Below are 15,053 nucleotides of genomic sequence, written 5' to 3'. Positions count from 1 at the left end.
GAGAGAGAGAGCGGGCAAATGTTACATTGCTGTAGGAGATAGCAGCCAAGGCTGAGGCAAATTTCCCCATTCGTAATTCCCTCTACGTCCATCTGCCAAGAAAAACTGAACAGCAGCAGCACCAGCTGTTCTTATTGCTCCACAGATTGCAGGCCATGCTTCCCAAATTAACATCTAACCAACGCTTACCCATGGAATTGTTTTAAGACAGAAACGAAGTCAAGATGGAATCTGGGAAGAGGGAGAAAGTAACAAGGAAGTCCGATCACAAACTGAGAAGCAGACAGAAAGGAGCTGTCTATCTGAAGGACAAGCAGCACAATCAGCTGAGGAATTAGCATAAGGTCAATGTGCAGAGGCAGACAGGGAAGGGGAGCAGGTGTTTCAGAAGTAAAAGTACCGTAGTAAGACTGTGATTCAGTACTTTGCCTCCCCCATTTCAGAAGAGAAAGGGAAAAAATGAAGAGTAAAATAGTAAAGCATTATTAGTACTGCCCATATGCCAAGTGACAAACTCAATGTACTGCATCTCATTAGACAGATGCTCGAAAGTAATGAACAAAATGAATTATGGCAACAGTATGTATTGCCTTAAATACTAAGATGACAACTCTTCCAAACTTGCTAAGGAAAGCGACTTGTAATCCTATAATAAAAGGAGTCTTGTTTATTCTGTTTTGAGAATTGTATCCCTGAGCCCACATTCCTTTCGTTCCTGGAGCAGAAATGCTTTCTGAGGGCCAGCATACTCCAAAGTTGCCTGCCTAATATGTGAAGTGAAAGCTCTTGAAATGGTAAATTCTGTTGGGAAGGTGAAAAAAGGGAAGCCACTTTTTCTTCTCTTTTTGTCTTCACCTTACCTTCCCCTTCCTTTCCCCATTTTCCGCTAACTTCCATTTCCTCATGTTGGGCTCACAGTAGATACACAGAGCAGGTTGGAATAATTACCATGCTGTCACCGATGGCAATACAATGAGGAACCCATTTGAAAAAATGTGTCCATCCCAGTATCGTCTAAAGTAATCCATTCTGAACACAAAACATGATGGAGACAAGTGTACATTATTCTATGTCATATCATTTGGTAGAGTTGGAGTAGGGGGATTTAACCAACCTAGTAATTTTAATATTGAACATGAAAGTTTAAAGCATTTATTGGTGCTCCCATAGTATGTTTTCTGAAAGCTATAGGGAAGAAAGGGTTTTTTTTACGTTTATCTTGATCAATTTACATCCACTATTAAAAAAATCAGAAATATCTATGACTTTATTCTGCACAGTGTGCAAAAGTGAATATTCAATTTGCTTACGTAAAGACAAAAAAATTAATAAAAGGCATGGAAGAATAATTAAAATGATGGCTAAATACATTTTAAATGAGATACATACATATTTTCTCTTTCCTCCGAAACATAAAATATTTAAAATTATAATTCAAATGTTTATGCATTTCTTATTTAAAAGATAAATTAATATAAACAACTAACATTATAGGACTCAATAGCTACTTCCTCAGTTACCAAACAAAACATGTAATTATCAAGAGTTTTACTGCCAACAAATTATTTGGGCTGGAGGGTCACTGTCAGTGAGCCTTAATTTTCTTATCTGCATTCTAAAAGGATGGCATAAATAATCCTCATTTTTATAACAACATCTAAAAGTCATTTTTTCTTTAAATATGGAAAATAAATTTATAAATAAAGCTCTGTAATTAATGTCTAAAACTAAAACTAATATATGTGCATAGTGTTGTGGTTCAGCTGTTTTGTTTCCTGTCTCCGTGAGGGCATGAATTTCATTGGTTTTATTCTGCAATGTTGTTGAGGGTTTCAAAATGTTTATATATTCTACTGCAGGAACAAACAGTAAATGCCATTTGAAATTATTCACACCCAAAGTAAATTTTTCTTGAGACAGGATTATGAAAATCTCTTGAAAATTAGGAAAACTTATTTAAATCCTGCCCCCCAAAAATCATCATAAAATATAGTTTTCACGTAGGTAGAATACTACAATATTATGATTAACAGAGTGAAATAGTGCTAAGAGTTTGATCTGTTAGATCAGGGCTGTCAGAGTTTAAATCCTGCTCTACTGCTTTCTAGTAATATAATCTTGAAGTTATTCAAAACTCTGCATTAGTTTTCCCTTCAGTAAAATGAAAGGAAGCAGAACGACTGCTTTTATTGTATTCTTGTGAGTAGGAAATGATGTAAGTATAAAGCAGGTAAAAGAGTATACAGCATAGCAGAAACATGAATAAATGTCAGCTATTTGTTTTTGAACAAATATTTATGGAGTGATTACTATGCTCTGGACATTGTTCTAGCTGCCTGAGAGATAGTAGTAATCTTCCTTCATGAAGATTACATTCTAATGGGAAGATGAACAATAAACAATATATAAAATATATATTCTATTTATGAAAAGCATTACACAGAGTAGAGGCAAGAAAGCTCAGAGTAGGGGATGCAATTTTAGATAGGATGCTAGGGAAATATCACTGAAAAGATGGCATATGTGAGAAAGAACTTAAAGGAAATGAGAGGGCAAACCACGAAGTTTTCTTAGGAAGGAGAAGTTTTCTAGGCAGAGGAAACTGCAAATGTGAAGACCATGTGGGTGGGGAAAGTTGGTTTGATCTGTAAGAGGGACAACAGACAGATCAGCGTGTCTGGAACGGAGTGAGCAAAGTGGTGTGTAATACAAAGAGTCAGATGGGTGAGGTGGGGCTGGGGAGCAGTGGCAGTACAGGTATTGGTCACATAGGGCACTGAGGGGAACAGTTATTCAAAATCTTATACTCAGAGTGATATGGGAAGTTATTGGGGGGTTTTAAGCAGAGAAGCAGCATGATCTAACATAGTTTACCAAGATTCCTATAGCTGATAATAAATCAAAGTGTCCTCCAATCATCACACCCATTAAGCAATCTACTCCAGTTAAAGAACCGCTTCTCTTAATTCTCTTCTAAAACTTTAAGGGCTAATTGTAATGAGTTTTATATTGCAGTAACCATCTGTACTTTAGAAGAGAACTTCCCCACCCATTCACACATATTTTGGACCCCCTCATTTCTATTTGCAGTACATCTGTAACCATTTGGAAAAACAATTTACAAAATGTTGGATTATGAAAAGTGTACATACTTTGTATTATCCAAAATTAAGAACATGAAAGGACTCAGAGAAAATATTCTTTAAGCTTTGTACAGAACACTAGGGCAGCTTTTGTGGCTTTTTTATTGGTAACATCCACAGTTCAGTGATAACTCAATGTCCCTGTTCCTCCAGTTGACAGGTGATAAATATTCAAGAGAACAGTGAGGGCATCCACCAGTGTAGGATGCCTGACGGCAGTGTGCACCACAGCGAGCTAGCGCCCCTTCTGTTTCTCACACAAGCTAAATCATCAGGTAAGCAGAGAAGTCAATCAGCCAACAGCTTGTGTTGCTTTCATTACAAGCCTATAGAGCATTTAAACTTTCCGAGGAGACAGAATTGTCTCTGGCTTCAGCTCCTACCCTCTTAAAACCAGCTGTGCACCAGCCACTCTCCATGCTCCATAAGGCACCCAGCTTAAAGAATTCCACTTCCCCCTAAAGACCAGTCAGAACTGCTGGGAAAGGCAAGCACTTCAAAGTAACAGAGGTCTGGTGAATGTTCACATCACTTCAGAAAGCACTTGCCTGCTCAGAGATAAGGAGGGAAGCTGCAGTACTCTGAAAGCTTACAGAATCACCACATTGCTCCCACCTGCTTTTCTGTTTCACCCAGAAACTTAAGTCATTCAGGAGGCATGCTCCTTGAACAGTTGAGCACAAATAACAACTGGCTGGGAAAACAGAACAACAGAAATCTTCGCTATTGTGACTCAGAGGGGCTGGAACTTGCCTGTGAAACAGATGTAGTACCGAAGATAGTGATTTCCAGGTCTTGAAAATCTTACAGTGCTTTTGACTGCCAATTATGTAATTGTCTGGCAAGATTGGACTCCAAACTGTTTTCTCAATATTAGAGAAAACATTTCTCTTTCCCCTTTACCTCCTCTGTGAATGAAGATTACCCTTTTCCACAACGAGACTACCCCAAATTGTATTTCAACAATTATAGTTAACTCTGAGACAATCTCACCAACGGGGAGAGAGGTTAACTGAACCTGGTGGAGATTCTCTCTGGTTAGAGACTGTCACAGGAATCCAGCTACCCCCTTTTGTTCCACACAATAAACATAGCTTGGGGCTTCCCTGGTGGCGCAGTGGTTGAGAGTCCGCCTGCCGATGCAGGGGACGCAGGTTCGTGCCCCGGTCCGGGAGGATCCCACATGCCTCGGAGCGGCTGGGCCCGTGAGCCATGGCCGCTGAGCCTGCGCGTCCGGAGCCTTTGCTCCGCAATGGGAGAGGCCACAGCAGTGAGAGGCCCGCATACCGCAAAAAATATATATATAAATAAAATAAATAAACATAGCTTATTTCATTTCATCTCAGATCATATACTGTAAGCAACTATATACGTAGATTCCCTTTCCAAAGACGTTCAATAAGGAAGACATTCGCATGCTACTTGTGGTCTGCCACTTTCTTGGGGTATAGCTACACAAACCAATCCACTAAGAATACACAACCACTTTTAAGTTAGTGATGTGATAATTAAAGTTAAATCAGCATCATTCACTTAAAAATTCAATAATATCCCCAAAGGATGAAACAACTGGCATCAAACAATTTCTGCTTTTATTAGTTAAATCAATGTCATAAGCAAAACAGTTTCCTTTTTAAAAGTGTCTGTTCTCTATCTTTAGAATCTTCCTGCCAAACTTTCCCACAGTTAGCAAGCCAAATAAATCTTACACAGCCCACATTCTCCCACATCTAAATTATTTGGGTTTGCCTGACGGACACATGAAATGTTAAATAATAAGTAGTCATCCCTTTTTTCTGAATAGAGTGACACCTCTTTCTCAAAGATCTCTCCTTTCCCAGACAATCAAATCTACCTTTTTCAAAAAACTTCCCGTCAATGATCATGGCTTCCATCATTTATGATGATTTGAACTATTCAAAGACAAAAATATATGTCATTTTAATATCATTTTAATTCATGGATAATTTGATGTGACAATATAACAATATATTGACATGCAGCATTAAGAACAATATGATGTCGTTTTCTAAAAATTTATAGCCAATTAATGAGCAAAGAAGTATGATGTCCCCTTCTTGAGTATCACCTCATCCCTGGCTCCATCCATACTCTCATTCTGCTCCTCTAAGTCTTCTAATTACCACATCCCAAAGTTCTACTCTACCCATCCACAGTTCTAACTCTCAACCCACTCACAGCTCCTACTCCACCCATGACTCTATCCCTCATCCTCTCCTAATTGGTCAAAATGGCAACTTCCATTAGGCTGAATTCTCTACTTTTGTGTTGAATAAGCACATCATAGGCAGAATAATCACTAATATGCCATTTATTAAATGGTGTTGCCCAGCTTCATCTTAAGATATCTTAAATTCATAATTATAGCATAAAAGAACTTCAGAACCAAAATGATTTTGGCAATCACTTAATCAAAACTACCAATTTTATTTTTATGTATTTGCCTTTTTCTGGAAGTCTATGCATGAGTTCAATTAGTCAGACCCCTCAGCTCATGACATACTCTAATTGTCCATGAAAGATGCCTCACACACATAATTTTATTCTTCCCTTCAGTCCTGATATCACTCTCATTCCCTACATTCTCACTGGACACCCACTATAGTACACATCACTGACTAGCTGTGTATGTTTGAAAAAATAATAGAATTCTATAGGATTTAAATATGCATACAACCACAGGTTTACGATACTAACAGTTTTATTTTATGTCTTCTTTTTCTTTTTATTCGACACTTTATAAAGTATAGCACTGTTGCTATAAATATATCTCATTCATTTCTTCTAGCAGTGGAATAGTATTCCATGGTATATATAATCATGTTTTACTTTTTTATTCCCCTAGTGACAACTAGGTATTCACCATCTGTCTACTGTAATAAATATGTCTATAATTATTACTCAAATAAGACAATTTGAGGGAGGATATTTACAAATGGACTATTTTTAAAAGATGTGGATAAGGTTAGGGGGACCCACAAGGGCTATTTTAGTAGACCAGGGTTAGAAGCAGCACAGCTCTACAACCCCTAGGTTCAAAAGAATAAGTGAAGGGAGCAGTCACTGAACCTGAAAAAGGAAGAACTATGCTGTAGTCTACAACCAGAAAGGAGGAGCAATGACCTGGGGTGTAGGAACACAGAAGCTGAAGCTGCTCTCTCAGGTCTCTGAGGCTCTATTCATTTTTCTTCATTCTTTTTTCTCTCTGTTCCTTAGACTAGACAATCTCCACTGACCAACCTTAAGGATTGCTGATTCTTTCTTCTGCCAGCTCAAATCTGTGGTTGAACTCTATAGTGAAATTTTCATTTCATTTATTATAGATTTAACTCCAGTATTTTTATTTTTTTGCTTTTAATAATTTCTACTTATTGATTTTCTTTATTTAGAGACATCATAATCATATGCTCCTTTAGTTCTTTATTTTTTTTTAACGCTTATATTTGAGTATAATTGCTTTACAGCAGTGTGATAGTTTCTGCTTTATAACAAAGTGAATCAGTTATACATATACACATATACCCATATCTCTTCCCTCTTGCATCTCCCTAACACCCTCCCAATCCCACCCCTCTAGGTGGTCACAAAGCACCGAGCTGATCTCCATGTGCTATGCAACTGCTTCCCACTAGCTATCTCTTTTACATTTGGTAGTGTATATATTTGAATATATACACTATCAATCTCTCACTTTGTCCCAGCGTACCCCTCTCCCTCCCCATGTGCTCAACTCCATTTTCTAGTAGGACTGCTTCTTTATTCCCATCTTGTCCCTAGGTTCTTCATGACCTACTTTTTTTGCTTTTTCTTAGATTCCATATATATGTGTTAGCATACGGTATTTGTTTTTCTTTTTCTGACTTATTCACTCTGTATGACAGACTCTAGGTTCATCCACCTCACTACAAATAACTCAATTTCATTCCTTTTTATGGCTAATACTCCATTGTATATATGTGCCACATCTTCTTTATCCATTCATCTGTCGATGGACACACAGGTTGCTCCCATGTCTTGGCTATTGTAAATAGAGCTGCAATGAACATTGTGGTACATGACTCGTTTTGAATTATGGTTTTCTAAGGGTATATGCCCAGGAGTGGGATTGCTGGGTCTTACAGTAGTTCTATTTTTAGTTTTTTAAGGAATCTCCATTCTGTTCTCCATAGTGGCTGAACCAATTCACATTCCCACCAACAGTGTATGAGGGTCCCATTTTCTCCACACCCTCTCCAGCATTTATTCTTTGCAGATTTTTTGATGATAGCCATTCTGACCAGTGTGAGAGGATATCACGTTGTAGTTTTGATTTTTCATTTCTCTAATGATTAATGATGTTGAACATTCTTTCATGTGTTTGTTGGCAATCTGTATATCTTCTTTGGAGAAATGTCTATTTAGGTCTTCTGCCCATTTTTGGATTGGGTTGTTTGTTTTTTTGATATTGAGCTGCATGAGCTGCTTATAAATTTTGGAGATTAATCCTTTGTCAGTTGCTTCATTTGCAAATATATTCTCCCATTCTGAGGGGTGTCTTTTCGTCCTGTTTATGGTTTCCTTTGCTGTGCAAAAGCTTTGAAGTTTCATTAGGTCCATTTGTTTTTATTTTCATTTCCATTTCTCTAGGAGGTGGGTCAAAAAGGATCTTGCAGGCTTCCCTGGTGGTGCAGTGGTTGAGAGTCTGCCTGCCAGTGCAGGGGACACGGGTTCGTGCCCCAGTCTGGGAAGATCCCACATGCCGCGGAGTGGCTGGGCCTGTGAGCCATGGCCACTGAGCCTGCGCATCCGGAGCCTGTGCTCTGCAACGGGAGAGACCACAACAGTGAGAGGCCTGTGTATAACAAAAAAAAAAAAAAAAAAAAAAGGATCTTGCTGTGATTTATGTCATAGAGTGATCTGCCTGTGTTTTCCTCTAAGAGTTTAACAGTGTCTGGCCTTACATTTAGGTCTTTAATCCATTTTGAGTTTATTTTTGTGTATGGTGTTCAGGAGTGTTCCAAATTCATTCTCTTATATGTAGCTGTCCAGTTTTCCCAGCACCACTTATTGAAGAGGCTGTCTTTTCTCCATTGTATATTCTTGCCTCCTTTATCAAACATGAGGTGACCATACGTGCATGGGTTTATTTCTGGGCTTTCAATCCTGTTCCATTGATCTATCTTTCTGTTTTTGTGCCAGTACCATACTGTCTTGATTACTGTAGCTTTGTAGTGTTGTCTGAAATCCAGGAGCCTGATTCCTCCAGCTCCATTTTTCGTTCTCAAGATTGCTTTGGCTATTCGGGGTCTTCTGTGTTCCCATACAAATTGTGAAATTTTTTGTTCTAGTTCTGTGAAAAATGCCAGTGTTCATTTGATAAGGATAGCATTGAATCTAGAGATTGCTTTGGGTAGTATAGTCATTTTCACAATGTTAATTCTTCCAATCCAAGAACATGGTATATCTCTCCACCTATTTGTATCATCTTTAATTTCTTTCATCAGTGTCTTATAATTTTCTGCATACAGGTCTTTTGTCTCCTTAGCGAGGTTTATTCCTAGATATTTTATTCTTTTTGTTGCAATAGTAAATAAGAGTGTTTTCTTAATTTCACTTTCAGATTTTTCATCATTAGTGTCTAGGAATGCAAGAGATTTCTGTGCAGTAATTTTTTATCCTGCTACTTTACCAAATTCACTGATTAGCTCTAGTAGTTTTCTGGTAGCATTTTTAGGATTCTCTGTGTATAGTACCATGTCATCTGCAAACAGTGACAGTTTTACTCCTTCTTTTCCAATTTGGATTCCTTTTATTTGTTTTTCTTCTCTGATTGCTTTGGTTAAAACTTCCAAAACTATGTTGAATAATAGTGGTGAGAGTGGGCAACCTTGTTTTGTTCCTGATCTTAGTGGAAATGGTTTCAGTTTTTCACCATTGCGGATGATGTCGGTTGTGGGTTTGTCATATATGGCCTTTATTATGTTGAGGTAAGTTCATTCTATGCCTACTTTCTGGAGGGTTTTTATCATAAATGGGTGTTGAATTTTGTCAAAAGCTTTCTCTGCATCTATTGAGATGATCATATGGTTTTTCTCCTTCAATTTGTTAATATGGTGTATCACATTGATTGACTTGCATATATTGAAGAATGCTTGCATTCCTGGGATAAACCTCACTTGATCATGGTGTATGATCCTTTAATGTGCTGCTGGATTCTGTTTGCTAGTATTTTGTTGATGATTTTTGCACCTATGTTCATCAATGATATTGGTCTGTAGTTTTCTTTTTTTGTAGTATCTTTGTCTTGTTTTGGTATCAGGGTGATGGTGGCCTCATAGAATGAGTTTGGGAGTGTTCCTCCCTCTCCAACATTTTGGAAGAGTTTGAGAAGTATAGGTGTTAGATCTTCTCTAAATGTTTGATAGAATTTGCCTGTGAAGCCATCTGGTCCTGAGCTTTTGCTTGTTGGAAGATTTTTTTTTTTTTTTTTTTTTTTTCAGTACGCAGGCCTCTCACTGTTGTGGCCTCTCCCATTGCGGAGCACAGGCTCCGGACGTGCAGGCTCAGTGGCCATGGCTCACAGGCCCAGCCGCTCTGCAGCATGTGGGATCTTCCCAGACCGGGGCACAAACCCGTGTCCCCTGCATCGGCAGGCGGACTCTCAACCACTGCGCCACCAGGGAAGCCCTGTTGGAAGATTTTTAATCACAGTTTCAATTTCAGTGCTTGTGATTGGTCTCTTCATATTTTCTATTTTTTCCTGGTTCAGTCTCAGGATGTTGTGCATTTCTCACAATTTGTCTGTTTCTTCCAGGTTGTCCATTTTATTGGCATAGCGTTCCTTGTAGTAATCTCTCATGATCCTTTGTTATTTCCACAGTGTCAGTTGTTACTTCTCCTTTTTCATTTCTAATTCTACTGATTTGAGTCTTCTTGATGAGTCTGGGTAATGTTTTGTTTTGTTTTTTTTTCTTGATGAGTCTGGGTAATGGTTTATCAATTTTGTTTGTCTTCTCAAAGAACCAGATTTTAGTTTTATTGATCTTTGCTAACGTTTCCTTCATTTCTTTTTCATTTATTTCTGATCTGATCTTTATGATTTCTTTCCTTCTGCTAACTTTGGGGTTTTTCTGTTCTTCTTTCTGTAATTGCTTTAGGTGTAAGGTTAGTTGTTTATTTCAGATGTTTCTTCTTTCTTAAGGTAGGATTGTATTGCTATAAACTTCCCTCTTAGAACTGCTTTTGCTGCATCTCATAGGTTTTGGGTCATTGTGTTTTCATTGTCATTTGTTTCTAGGTATTTTTTTATTTCCTCTTTGATTTCTTCAGTGATCATTTCATTATTAAGTAGTGTATTGTTTAGCCTCCATGTGTCTGTATTTTTTACAGTTTTTTTCCTGTTATTGATATCTAGTCTCATAACATTGTGGTTAAAAAAGATACTTGATTTGATTTCAGTTTTCTTAAATTTACCAAGGCTTGACTTGTGACCCAAGATATGATCTATCCTGGAGAATGTTCCATGAGCACTTGAGAAAAATGTGTATTCTGTTGTTTTTGGATGGAATGTCCTATAAATATCAATTAAGTTCATCTTGTTTAATGTATCATTTAAAGCTTGTGTTTCCTTATTTATTTTCATTTTGTTAACTATACTTTTTTTTTTTTTTTTGCGGTACACGGGCCTCTCACTGTTGTGGCCTCTCCCGTTGTGGAGCGCAGGCTCAGCGGCCATGGCTCACAGGCCCAGCCACTCCGCTGCATGTGGGATCTTCCCGGACCGGGGCACGAACCCGTGTCCCCTGCATCGGCAGGCGGACTCTCAACCACTGCGCCATCAGGGAAGCCCTATCTTCATTTTGGATGATGTGTCCATTGGCGAAAGTGGGGTGTTAAAATCCCCTACTATGAATATGTTACTGTTCATATCCCCTTTTATGGCTGTTGGTAGTTGCCTTATGTATTGCGGTGCTCCTAATTTGGGTGCATAAATATCTACCATTGTTATATCTTCTTCTTGGATTGATCCCTTGATCATTATATAGTGTCCTTGTCTCTTCTAATAGTATTTAAAGTCTATTTTGTCTGCTATGAGAATTGCTACTCCAGCTTTCTTTTGATTTCCATTTGCATGGAATATCTTCCTATATGCCCTCCCTTTCAGTATGCATGTGTCCCTAGGTCTGAAGTGGGTCTCTTGTAGACAGCATATATATGGGTCTTGTTTTTGTATCCATTCAGCCAATCTGTGTCTTTTGGTGGAAGCATTTAGTCCATTTACATTTAATGTAATTATTGATATGTATGTTTGTATTCCCATTTTCTTAATTGTTTTGGGTGTGTTATTGCAGGTCTTTTCCTTCTCTTGTGTTTACTGCCTAGAGAAGTTCCTTTAGCAGTTGTTGTAAAGCTGGTTTGGTGGTGCTGAACTCTCTCAGCTTTTGCTTGCCTGTAAAGGTTTTAATTTCTCCATCAAGCCTGAATGAGATCCTTGCTGGGTAGAGTAATCTTGGTTGGAGGTTTTTCTCCTTCATCACTTTAAATATGTCCTGCCACTCCCTTCTGGCTTGCAGAGTTTCTGCTGAAAGATCAGCTGTTAACCTTATGGGGATTCCCTTGTGTGTTATTTGTTGTTTTACCCTTGCTGCTTTTAATATGTTTTCTTTGTATTTAATTTTTGATAGTTTGATTAATATGTGTCTTGGCGTATTTCTCCTTGGATTTATTCTGTATGGGAGTCTCTGTGCTTCCTGGACTTGATTAACTATTTCCTTTCCCATATTAGGGAAGTTTTCAACTATTATCTCTTCCAATATTTTCTCAGTCCCTTTCTTTTTCTCTTCTTCTTCTGGGACCCCTATAATTCGAATGTTGGTGCATTTAATGTTGCCCCAGAGGTCTCTGAGACTGTCCTCAATTCTTTTCATTCTTTTCTCTTTATTCTGCTCTGTGGTAGTTATTTCCGCTATTTTATCTTCCACGTCACTTATCTTTTCTTCTGCTTCATTTATTCTGCTATTGATCCCTTCTAAAGAATTTTTAATTTCATTTATTGTGCTGTTCATGGTTGTTTGTTTGCTCTTTAGTTCTTCTAGGTCCTTGGTAAACATTTCTTGTATTTTCTCCATTCTATTTCCAAGATTTTGGATCATCTTTACTCTCATTATTCTGAATTTTTTTTCAGGTAGACAGCCTACTTCCTCTGCATTTGTTAGGTCTGGTGAATTTTTACTTTGCTCCTTCATCTACTATTTGTTTCTTTGTCTTCTCATTTTGCTTAACTTACTGTGTTTGGGGTCTCCTTTTCACAGGCTGCAGGCTCGTAGTTCCCTTTGTTTTTGGTGTCTGCCCCCAGTGGCTAAGGTTGGTTCAGTGTGTTGTGTAACCTTCCTGGTGGAGGGGACTAGTGCCTGTGTTCTGGTGGATGAGGCTGGATCTTGTCTTTCTGGTGGGCAGGTCTCCATCTGGTGATTTGTTTTGGGGTGTCTGTGAACTTATTATTATTTTGGACCGCCTCTCTGCTAATGGCTGGGGGTGTGTTCCTGTCTTGCTAGTTTTCTGGCATAGGATGTCCAGTACTGTAGCTTGCTGGTCGTTGAGTGGAGCTGGGTCTTGGCATTGAGATAGAGATCTCTGGGAGATTTTCGCCATTTGATATTACATGGAGCTGGGAGGTCTCTGGTGGACCAATGTCCTGAACTTGGCTCTCCCACCTCAGAGGCACAGCCCTGATGCCTGGCTGGAGCAACAAGCGCCTGTCATCCACACAGCTCAGAATAAAAGGGAGAAAATAAGAAAGAAAAAGATAAAATAAAATTAAATTAAATATAAAAGTTATTAAAATAAAAAACAATTATTAAAAAAATTTTAAAGTAATTTTAAAAAAAGAAAGAAGACAACAACCAAACCAAAAAACAAATCCACCAATGATAACAAGCACTGAAAACTATACTAAAAAAAAAAAAAAGGAAAAAAATGAAAAACCGGACAGACAGAATCCTAGGACAAATGGCAAAAGCAAAGCTATACAGACAAAATCACACACAGAACCATACATATACACACTCACAAAAAGAGAAAAAGGGAAAAAATATATATAAATATCCTTTCTCCCAAAGTTCACCTCCTCAGTTTGGGATGATTCGTTGTCTATTCAGGTATTCCACAGATGCAGGGTACATCAAGTTGACTGTGGAGATTTAATCCGCTGCTCCTGAGGCTGCTGGGAGAATTTCCCTTTCTCTTCTTTGTTCGCACAGCTCCTGGGAATTAGCTTTGGATTTGGCCCTGCTTCTGCATGTAGGTCACCTCAGGGCATCTGTTCTTCGCTCAGACAGGACGGGGTTAAAGAAGCCACTGATTCAGGGGCTCTGGCTCACTCAGGCTGGGGGGAGGTATGGGTATGGAGTGCAGGGCGAGCCTGCTGCAGCAGAGGCCAGCATGATGTTGCACCAGCCTGAGGTGCCGTGCGTTCTCCTGGGGAAGTTGTTCATGGGACCCTGGCAGTGGCGGGCTACACAGGCTCCCGGGAGGGGAGGTGTGGATAGTGACCTGTGCTTGCACACAGGCTTCTTTTCTTGGTGGCTGCCACAGCAGCCTTAGCATCTCATGCCCATCTTTGGGGTCCATGCTGATAGCCGCGGCTTGTGCCCGTCTCTGGAGCTCCTTTAAGCAGCACTCTTAATCCCCTCTTCTAGCACACCAGGAAACAAAGAGTGAAGAAAAAGTCTCCTGCCTCTTCGGCAGGTCCAGACTTTTTTCCGGACTCCCTCCCAGCTAGCTGTGGTGCACTAACCCCTTCAGGCTGTGTTCACGCAGCCATCCCCAGTCCTCTCCCTGGGATTCGATCCGATCGAAGCTGGAACCTCAGCTCCCAGCCCCCGCCCGCCCCGGCGGGTGAGCATACAAGCCTCTCGGGCTGGTGAGTGCTGGTCGGCACCGATCCTCTGTGTGGAAATCTCTTCGCTTTGCCCTCGGCACCCCTGTTACTGCGCTCTCCTCCGTGGCTCCGAAGCCTCCCCCCTTCCGCAACCTGTTGTCTCCGCCCATGAAAGGGCTTCCTAGTGTGTGGAAACCTTTCCTCCTTCACAGCTCCCTCCCACTGGTGCAGGTCCTGTCCCTATTCTTTTGTCTCTGTTTTTTCTATTTTCTTTTGCCCTACACAGGTATGTGGGGAATTTCTTGCCTTCTGGGAGGTCTGAGGTCTTCTGCCAGCATACAGCACGTGGTCTGTAGGAGCTGTTCCACGTGTAGGTGTATTTCTGATGTATTTGTGGGGAGAAAGGTCATCTCCACGTCTTACTCCTCCGCCATCTTGAAGCTCCTCCTCCTTTAGTTCTTTAGAGATGGTTCCCTTTAGTTCTTGGAACATATTAGAAATGCTGATAGTTTTTTCTAGTAACTCCAATGTCTGAACTTCCTTGGGGACCCTTTCATTCTATTGCCTGATTTTTTTCCTCCAGCATACGGACCATATTTTCTTGTTTCGTACAAGTCTTTTGATTTTGTAAATTGTGATCTAGATACTTTAAATCATATAATGTGTCAATTCAGATCCCACCCATCCACATTGTGGTAGCTGATTTTTGTTGTGGTTGCTGCTGCTGCCGTTTGTTTAGTGATTTTCTTGAACTCATTTTGTAATGTATGTATTTTTTTGTAGCCACTTAGCACTTAAGCCTCTGCTTGATTAGTTTAATGGTCATCTAGTGATTAAACAGAAATGTCCTTAAATGCCTTGAAGCATTTCACCAAAGGGCTATGTTTGTGTGTTGTGGCACATCTTCAGTGATCTACCTAGCAGTCAAAATTCTGCTTTAGTGTTTACTTTCTGCTTGCACAGAGCTTCAGGATCCATCAAAGATGAGAGATCAGAGACTTCTCAGATCTTTCTTGGACATACATACAGCC

Source organism: Phocoena phocoena, chromosome 4, assembly GCF_963924675.1.
Source record: "Phocoena phocoena chromosome 4, mPhoPho1.1, whole genome shotgun sequence".
NCBI lineage: Eukaryota > Metazoa > Chordata > Mammalia > Artiodactyla > Phocoenidae > Phocoena > Phocoena phocoena.
The sequence above is the reverse complement of the archived record's forward strand: the minus strand, read 5'-3'. Positions refer to the sequence as shown.